The sequence below is a fragment of the Tinamus guttatus genome, unplaced genomic scaffold, assembly GCF_059628265.1.
Source record: "Tinamus guttatus ecotype Peru unplaced genomic scaffold, ASM5962826v1 Tinamus_guttatus_pri_ptg000215l, whole genome shotgun sequence".
NCBI lineage: Eukaryota > Metazoa > Chordata > Aves > Tinamiformes > Tinamidae > Tinamus > Tinamus guttatus.
Window position 1 is genome coordinate 3,084,323 of NW_028288749.1, and position 9,141 is coordinate 3,093,463.

Here is a 9,141-nt window from a genome sequence, read left to right on the forward strand (position 1 = left end):
TCCTTAGTCAAGAATAAATTACAGTTATTAATGTGCTGGGCACAGAGTCATTCCCACTTTTGGGCCAACCTTTCAAGCCCCTGCTGGGGATGTGACCAGGCTCAAAACCAGAACAGTGACATTTTCAAAAAAAAAAAATAGTAAAGGAAGCCCAAATGAGACGGTTTGCCAGCAACGCCAGAGCTCTTCCAGGAAGCCACACAGGTCCATGATTCGTGTGAGCAAGGACCAAGATAAAGATGTCCTCATTAGAGCTGTACCATGAAGATTCAGACTCTTCCCGCCCCAGCCTTGACTCACCTACAATCTCCAAGACGACAAATCATTTCTCTGGGAACCAGCCACCTCCATTCACCATCCCCTGTCTATTAAGAGGAACAAACATTGCTCCAAAAAGCTGAGACAGTCAGTCAGGCCACACAGCCTAGAAGTAGCAGTGGGGTACCTGCATCTTTCTCCACCCCAGGAAAGGATGGGGATGTGTACTGGCACTGACAGAACCAGGACAGGCCACTGGCATTAGCAGACTAAATGGAAACGTTCTGCAGTTCCTCACCAGAAAGTGGTGCTTCAAGAGGCCAAAGAGGTGCCCTGCTCCCAAAGCTGCCAAAGGAAGAGGTCCTCTGACCAGTACCAGCACCTGTTTCCAACAGCATATGCCCAGGCAACCCACAGAAGCAGCTCCTGATCCTATCTGTGCCAGGTTTTGGGTATGTGTCTCACTGGCACCCAAACTGCCCACCTGCCCTGTTGACATCCCTGGCAAAGCAGCAACTCAACCAACGTTAGGCCCAGCACCTGCCCTAGCAGCTCAGAATGAGACCAGAAGCCAGAAACCAAGCAAAAACTTAGTAAAAATGGAATATGGTGGGTAATTAAAATTAATTAATCTTTTAGCTGATTACTTACTGTTTGATAACCCAGCTTGTCCAGAAGAATTGTCACCAAGCAACCCCCCAAGCACAACCTCAACTGCACAGAAAGGATGTGCAGCAGAGGAGTCACCCAAGCATTTGTAACTATGAACACCCTTTTCTAGGATTGGAACCGAAATGGCTTTTGACCACAGCCTCCCCAAAAGAAGAATCTCATTTCAGAGTGTTCAGGAGAGTCAGCTGCCCAATCGGTCACTCAACAGTTCTGAGCCAAGAGACAACAGGTCCCTCCAGTTCAGCATCCAGTCTCCAACAGCAGCCAAACCCAGTGCTAATACAAAGAGTGTAACAGAAGGTGGGACACGATGGTCTTTTCCCGGTCATTGCTCCAAGCTCGTAGCAGCCCAGGCCCTATAAACTCCCAAGCTATAAGTTGTTCTAGGGCTGTGTTTAGGTCCATTATCAAGGAGTTACCTGCCATGAAACTGCCGAATTCCTTTTTAAAGGCTCGTGATATTTTTGGCCCCCATAACACCCCAGGGCAACAGGTTCCACGGCTGAATTAACTTTCGCCATACACACAGCATGCAATGCTGTTTGTTTTAAACCTGCAGCCTGATGTTTCAGCAGGGAGCCCCGGCGTCTTGCACTACAGGAAACAACAAACAATCATTTCCCAATCACCTTCTCAGCACTGCTCAGCATTTTATAGGTCTCTCACAAGCCCTCCTCACTCGTGCCTTTTCCAAGACGGTGAGTCCTGGTCAAGCCTGTTCTCACATGGAAGCAACAGCTTTCTCACATGTTTAGGACATGGCACAGCCCTGCACACTTCTCTGTACTGCAGTATGCCAGCGTTGCATAAAACACAGCTCCCTACTCTAGCTAGCACCTCCAGCACCCATGGCAGCATGAACGATGCACTGCCCTGGGACAGCAGCTCCCCTTGGCTCCTCACCGGAGGTCAGAGCTCTTCTGCCAGTGAAGAACCTGAAGGTCTCTTCATTTTAAGCAGGGCAGGAGAGAGGACAGACAGTAAGAGATGCTCGGGGTAGGCAAGGGGCATCCCTGACCCTTGCCACAGGCCACTGTTTCTTCAGCAGAGACTGATGATTTTGCCCTGAAAAGGCCCACGCTGGAACCCTGGCACCCTCGGGCTACTGAAGCAGGGGTTGTGCCTAAGGGAGAGTCATCATGTTGATGCCAGATCCCCAGGGGCTTTCACAGCCTGCATGGCTCAGCCCAAAGAGCAGGGCACCACCAGCCCTCCTTCTAGCAACCCTATCAGGGTCACAGCAATGTTTCAGCTAGAAATTGCTCTCCAAATACAGGAGAAGCACAAAGATGATTGCGTGGCCTGAAAACTTCACCTGCCACAGAGATCAGTCAGTCCAAGAGCACATTTCGTTTTCAAAAGGAGCAAAGTGCTGCTGAAACCCTGGTGTGCCTCTGAGTCTTGGATTCTTGGTCATTATCACCTTGCTTTAAGACCGCACACAGCACGGCTGGTGTTTGCAAGAGGAAATGGGAAATGGCCCTTTCTCCATACGTTGCTGTTACAAAACACTTCATCAGAAAGGTAGAACCAGCAGGGTTCAAAGCAGACAGGATCACAGGTACAAGCTGACAGGCATGATGTATCCAATAGTCTTCATTCCCTGGAGATTGTCTCTTATCAGTTCAAGCACTGAAAAAAGGGCTGCAGCTTTCTATATACAGAAAGGACATCGCCTTGGTCTGGTTACAGCTTTCATATCACCAGAACAAAGACACTGGGTCACACAGCAAATAGGCATGTTTGGCATCCAAGCGCAGGATCCCCAGAGCACCTGCAGCACCTCTGAGGAGTCCAGATTTGCAACTAGTCTCTTTGCCACAAAAGCAGCCCCTACATCACCTGTAGGACAAATCCAGGTTTGTCTCCTGCCATACACATTCCCTAAACCCCTTCTATAAAGGGACTATATTAGTCCTAAAATATTAGGACTAAAACCACACACCACCACATCCTATGCAGTTCAGTCCAACTCCAGCACTTGCAAAGCCCAAGAGCAACTATCACAAAGCATCTCTTTCATCAGCATCCAAGCAGAGCCTGCACATCCAAAGCTTTGGGCCTGCTTATACAGCCCATGCAGTATTTCAAGAGCAGAGATGAAACAGCAGCATGCTTTTTCCACAGACACAGAACTTATTCCTCCCTCATTGCAACTGTGAAGTCCCAAGGGTCTTAATTAACAGGCAGGCCTTCTCACAGGGAGCTGCTCTCTTGGAACATTTACATGTTAAACTCCTTTGGACAAGTTCACAGCCAGGCGGATAATCCTCTCCCAGGTCTCAATGTCATATCAATTTCCCTGTTCGAAGTTGAGCTCTCTCCATCAGAGTTTTTAAACTAATGAGATGCACTGAGGCCTCCAACTCTGGGAATATCAAGTGCAGTGGGATTCAATTTCATTTGATTTTTAGGTGTTTTTCCCTTTGTAATTAACACCAGGCAGCATGCAACTTCTCTTCATCTTACTCAGTAGATACAATCTCCTTCTCAAGGCAAACATGTCAAGAAATGTGATGCTTTTACCCTACAATCTCCTTCTCAAGACAAACATGTCAAGAAATGTGATGCTTTTACCCTATACTGTCATAGGCTTCTAAAGTTCTTCTTTGCTCCCCCCACTGCCCCCGCCAATGAAGATAATCCACAGCCTCAAATCCACAGCCACAAATGCAGCGCATGGGATCTCTGAGAGCAGCGGCAGATGTACGCAGGGTGGGCAGGTAGTGCAGCCCCTCTGGCTTCTGACTTGCATGAATTATGTTCTAGAAGGAAAAAAAAGAAAAGAAAAAACAAAAAAGTGCGTGGTCACAGGCCTAGAGAGGATTTGTAGGTCAGTCCTTCCTACCATCATTAAGAGGTTACAGATCCTCCATATTTCTGTGCAAAGAGCAAGTATGAAGCACGCTGCATTCTTTCTGAATGCACCTGGTTAGTCTTCCTGCTATGTCAAATGCCCCTTTGCTTCTTGCTTCTGCTGCTGCCCACCCAGGCCACACTAGCCAGAATACAGAGCTGACTGTGACAGAAAGAAGTGAGCAACTTCACAGAACACGCACAAACTTCGGGAACTAAAAGCTTTCCATACTGCTAAGACACAACAGCCTGAAACAGCCATAGCTTGGAGAAAACACAGGCCAGCTTTCACTGGTTTTTAAAAGCAAACGAGCACAGTTTTGCCATAGCTGGCAGGATACACAGGAAAGGCAATGCTCCTTTTGATCATAGATGGGTTTCCAAGCCCCTCTCTGCAGCAGGAGGCTGTCAAACATAACCTGGGGAAAAAACCAATTCAGCAGGGGGGAAATTCCTACACCTGCTGATGCAAGAAGTTTTTGAGGGAAGATGCTCAATAGCAAAACCAGTGGCCCCAGGACCTCTATGGGCAGTGAACTGCAGGTTGTGGGGGGAAAAGGAATTGCTGCAAGTGAAGAAGGACAAGGCAGTTTTGCTGAACTCCCCCCTAGTCTTCTCTTTCTCCAGGAGTGAAACAGCTACACTCCACAGAAACATGATCGTGTCACCAAACATCCACCCCAAACTGCTTACCCCGGGCTCTTGCTCCCGGAGACCCAGCAGCATTCTGAGCAAGAGACCTAGATCTGGGGTCATCTCTTCAAGTTCATCTTTTGGGTAGCAATTTTACTGCCATTCATGCCATTTGTAGAGCATGTGTATTAAACATGCACTGTTTAAAGGCACAGGACACAGTTTGTCCAGTATATTCCAAGCACTAGGCAGAAGCCTAGTTTTTCTAAAGGTATGTATTTTATATGGAAGGTCTTAATCATTACCCCTACTTTTCAACACAGGAAAACAGGAGTAGAAAGGGGCTTGCCCAAATTAACACAGCAGAAGGCTGCTTCCCACAGGCTCAAAATTATGCTCTTTCCTCGTGCATGCAACAGACAACAGCCAGGAATCCCAAAGCTTGTATTTGATTCCCAGCTGGTTTCAGCAGGAAGAAGATGCCAGTTTAATAGATGTTGTGTTGCCTCTGCCCCTCTCCTTCCCGATCCCAGTTCAAACCCTCACATGGTGTTAGCTCCCATTAACCAGGCCATTTTCTACTTGACATTGCAGCCAACAAACAGCCCCGTGACAGGGGTGTCCAAAGCACCCTGTGGGCCTCCATGCTGTTAGTGCTCACACTGCTACACAAGGGCCTAGTCCAGGCCAGCCTGGCTGTGCCAGGAGCCGGCAGCGTCAGAGGCCTGAGCAGCACCTCAGAGAGCGGAGTTCATGAACACTTCATTAAAGCTCCACCAGGGAGCTCCCTGCGCTGCCCAATGGGGCCTCCATGGCTGTGTGACAGCCAGCACCACAGGATAACCAAGGCTTCATTAATATTCATGTTCCATTGACACTTGAGCAAGAGACAAAAGCTGATTTTCTACAGCAGATCATTAAGTGGGGAAACATGAGTGACCTCTTAAGACCAGCCACATCACAGGTGTCACCAAGAGCTGAAGGGGCAGAGACAAGGTCATCACCCCGCACTTCTTTCAATAAATAACAAGTCTAAATGAGCGTGGCCTTGCCGCACCCGGCAGGACACACAAGGGACTGGAAACATCCCGGAAGTGGATGCCAGCACTGCAAGCTGGACACCCACGTGACTGTGCTCAGTAGCTCTGCATGGGACAGGCTGGGTTGTTGCATAGGGCAAGCAGTGGGAGGGGATGAAGCATCGCCACCACCAGAGCAGGTGTGTAATTCTGCAATATGTCCAAGCCAGTGTTTTGCCATAGGTAGACCCCAGGCCCAGGGCAAAACCCTCAGCCCACCCCTAGAGTGGTGGGTGTTTAATATAGACTGCCTTCACTGATCCTAGAGGATAAAATCTTCCTCACAGCATCCTGGAGAGAGGAAGACTTGCCCTGGATAGAAGAAGATTGGGTCAGAGAGCAGCACTCAGGGAAACTGTGCCCAGTTCTGGGCTCCCCAGTATGAGAGGGATGTGGAGCTACTGGAGAGAGTCCAGCACAGGGCCACAAGGATGATCAAGGGCCTGAAGCATCTGCCCTATGAGGAGAGGCTGAGGGAGCTGGGCCTGTTCAGCCTGGAGAAGAGAAGGCTGAGAGGGGACCTGAGCACTATCTACAAATACCTCAAGGTGGGCAGTGAGGAGGATGGGGCCAGCCTCTTTTCACTGGTGGCCAGCAACAGAACTAGAGGAAATGGTCACAAACTGAAGCATCAAAATTTCCACAGGAACTTAAGGAAAAATTTCTTGACAATGAGGGTGCCAGAGCACTGGAACAGGCTGCCCAGAGAGGCTGTGGAGTCTCCTTCTCTGGAGATCTTCAAAAGCCGCCTGGATGCCACCCTGTGCCCTGGGTGTCCCTGCTGGAGCAGGGGGCTTGGACTACATGATCTCTAGAGGTCCCTTACAGATTCTATGATTCCTTGGGTCATCTCAACCCATCAGACAAGCAGCATCAAATCACTACCCAATGGCATCACTTTAAGATCCTCTAAGCAGCATCTGCAAACTTGGGGTGCACACAGATAGGGAAGTGCATGCCCAGAAGGCCCTAGCTGGGGGATCTACCTTCTCCCTCCCATGAGCCCAAGGACTGGGCCTGCAGTAGAGGTAAAGTGACAAAGAACTTCATCAAGAGACACTGGAAGAGAGGGCTTGTCTCTCTGGTGCTCAGTTCTTCACCTCCCCTGTTTAAGATACCCATCTCCTCGGAGACGGGGCCCTGCTTTCCCCAAGCGGGGCCACAGGGGACAGTTACACGCTGCTGCTCTCCAGCCATTACTCCCCTGAAAGGGGGACACTCATCCCAGGGACAGAGAGTATTTGCATCTGGCAGTCTTCAGGGTTCACCACTCTTACTGATCTTACAGCTCCCACATCCCAGCTGGCAGCTGTTGATGCGTTTCCAGTACCTCTAGACTGCACTTTTTATTTCTAAGGACCCAGTGGATCGTAATGAAGTTTTACCAAGAGGAGCAAGAACAGGACTCACCTCAGAGGGAGTCACAGACACATAGCCAAGGTGCTTTGTTGCCTACAGAAACTTCCAGATTTTGTGGATCAAGCAAAGACAGACATCACAGGCTCCCCCTAGCATCTCTAGCAGTTTTGCATCCAACCTACTGCCACTCTTCACCGTGTCAGTCTGCTAGAAAATAGCCCCCACAAGCAGGTCATAGAGAACCACAGAAATGCAGATCAATGTCTGAGCATGGCCTCGATTAGAGGCATCTTCAGCTGCCTCTTCCCAGGCTCTCAAGGGTCCTCCTGAAGACACAGCCACTGCAGAGACACAGCAAGGCCAAGGTGAAGCAGCCAGCGCCCTGCACCGGGGAGCCTGGCACACGCTCACCCCTCCGGAAAGCACCTCTCCTTGGGGAGCATGGCTTCCCTTCACCTCCCAGCTCAGAGCTCCCCTAGGCAGCACGTACAACACTCCGCATAGCAGCAACTTCATCTCAGATTACAGGCCCTAATGGCTGTTATCAGTCAGAACAACAATTAGTGTCAGGTTTATGTATTTCTAGTGCTCTCAGGAGAAGGTGAGGAAGAGAGTCTTAGTCCCAGTTTACTGCAGGTTCACTGGGAGACCGTAAGAAAGCAACTCATGAGCAAACTCTGAAATGGAGATATTCCTCTCCAGCCACCCAGGTGCTAAGGTTCCCCAAGACATTCCACGTACTTGCACAGGTCTATGAATTCACTATTCCCACTGAAAGGCTGCACCCCAAGAGCCCTCCCAGAGCACACACCAGTACCATGACATCAGGCAAGAGGATGCCTTGCCTACAACCTTCCCTGAGCAAACTCACATGGTTTGCTTAGCACAGAGATGGTCTCACTGCCTGTGGATTGCCCAAAGCAGTACAGGAAAAAATAAACTCCTCTCAGCCCAGGCAGCCAGCCTACCTCACCTTTGCACAAAAGAGTGCTAAGAGACAACAACTTCTCGCCCTTAATGAAGTACCTCCCCCTTGCAAGAGGCCATCATTGCCCCCCAGCCTTTCCCTTTTTAGTTCTTTCCTTGAAGCCCCACACCTGAGTCACATATACCAGCTACACACCAAATGAGACAGATTCCACCTCTTCATTTCCTCACCCTTAATCCCCATGCCCCCACGGTGTTGAGGCCAAACAGTGCAACGGACCAAGTGCAAACAAGTAAATACCCAACTCCTGCCTCCCCACCTGGCTGCAGCAGAGGCCGGGCTGCCTCTGCTGCAGGCATCCACAGCCTGCTCTGCTTTAGCAGCTCACAGCCCGACTCGCAGCAACCCGAGGAGGTCAGGAGCGGAGCCCCGCGCAGCTCACTCGCTCTGAGCATGTCTCGTCCTTGCAAGCCGGGGCACGCCACGTTAACCCCGTATCCCATGCACCGCTATCACGGTTTGTCTTGGCCAGACCCAGCGCAGGCAACGCTCCTACAAACGCAGAGGCGGCCGCGGCGCGGGGGCGTGCCCTCATTAGCATGCGGCGGCGCGGGGGCGTGCCCTCATTAGCATGCGGCGGCGCGGGGCGCGCTGGGTGGCGCCGGCACCTCGCCGTGAGCTGAGCGGCGCGCTGCGGCAGACCCGTATATAGACGGCGCGCGCGGGCGGGCGCTGTCCGGGGGAAGCTCACCGCCGAGGCCACGCACCGGGTGCGCGTCACCCTCCCCGCGCCTCGGGGAAGGTCTGAGGGAGGGGCCGCAGCGGCCCTAGCAGGGCCCCGCCCGCGCGGGCGGGTGAGCCACCAGCAAGGGGGGGCGCCGCGGCGGCCGGCCCGGGCAGGAGAAGCCGCGCGCGGGTGGCGCCGCCCCCGCCGCGGCGGATGCTCATGGTCCCGCGGCGCTGTGAGACAGACTCACGGCCGGCACTGCTGAGTCCAATGGGTGAGGTGGGGCACTGCCCCACAACCCAATTCAGACTACTCTCCCCCGGACACTTTTATTTTTTACCTCCAAACGTTAAAATAACGGCCCCATACTCCCGTTATAGTTGCATGCCAGGGCTTGGCACATCACCACACACCTTGACACACTGCACATCTCCAGCGTGCTTTCTCCTAGCCAAACTTGTATTTTTCCACCAAAAAAAGAGGAAGAGGAAAAAAAAGGGGAAGAGGAAGAGGATGGGCACAATGCCACAGGGTAAAAGGAGGGCAGGTGGCTTCTGCAGATGTTAATGCAGGCAGGTCGAGCTCCTCGCAAGCACATCTCCGGCTCTTCGTGATGGCAACGGTGGTGC

The 9,141-nt window shown here is 51.5% G+C and overlaps 1 non-coding gene across 1 annotated transcript; it reads left to right on the forward strand.

Annotated features, from left to right (window-relative positions):
* Positions 1 to 8,520: 8,520 nt before the first annotated feature.
* Positions 8,521 to 8,836, forward strand: LOC148594674 (Nuclear RNase P). Its single transcript, XR_015913387.1, has one exon.
* Positions 8,837 to 9,141: the final 305 nt, after the last annotated feature.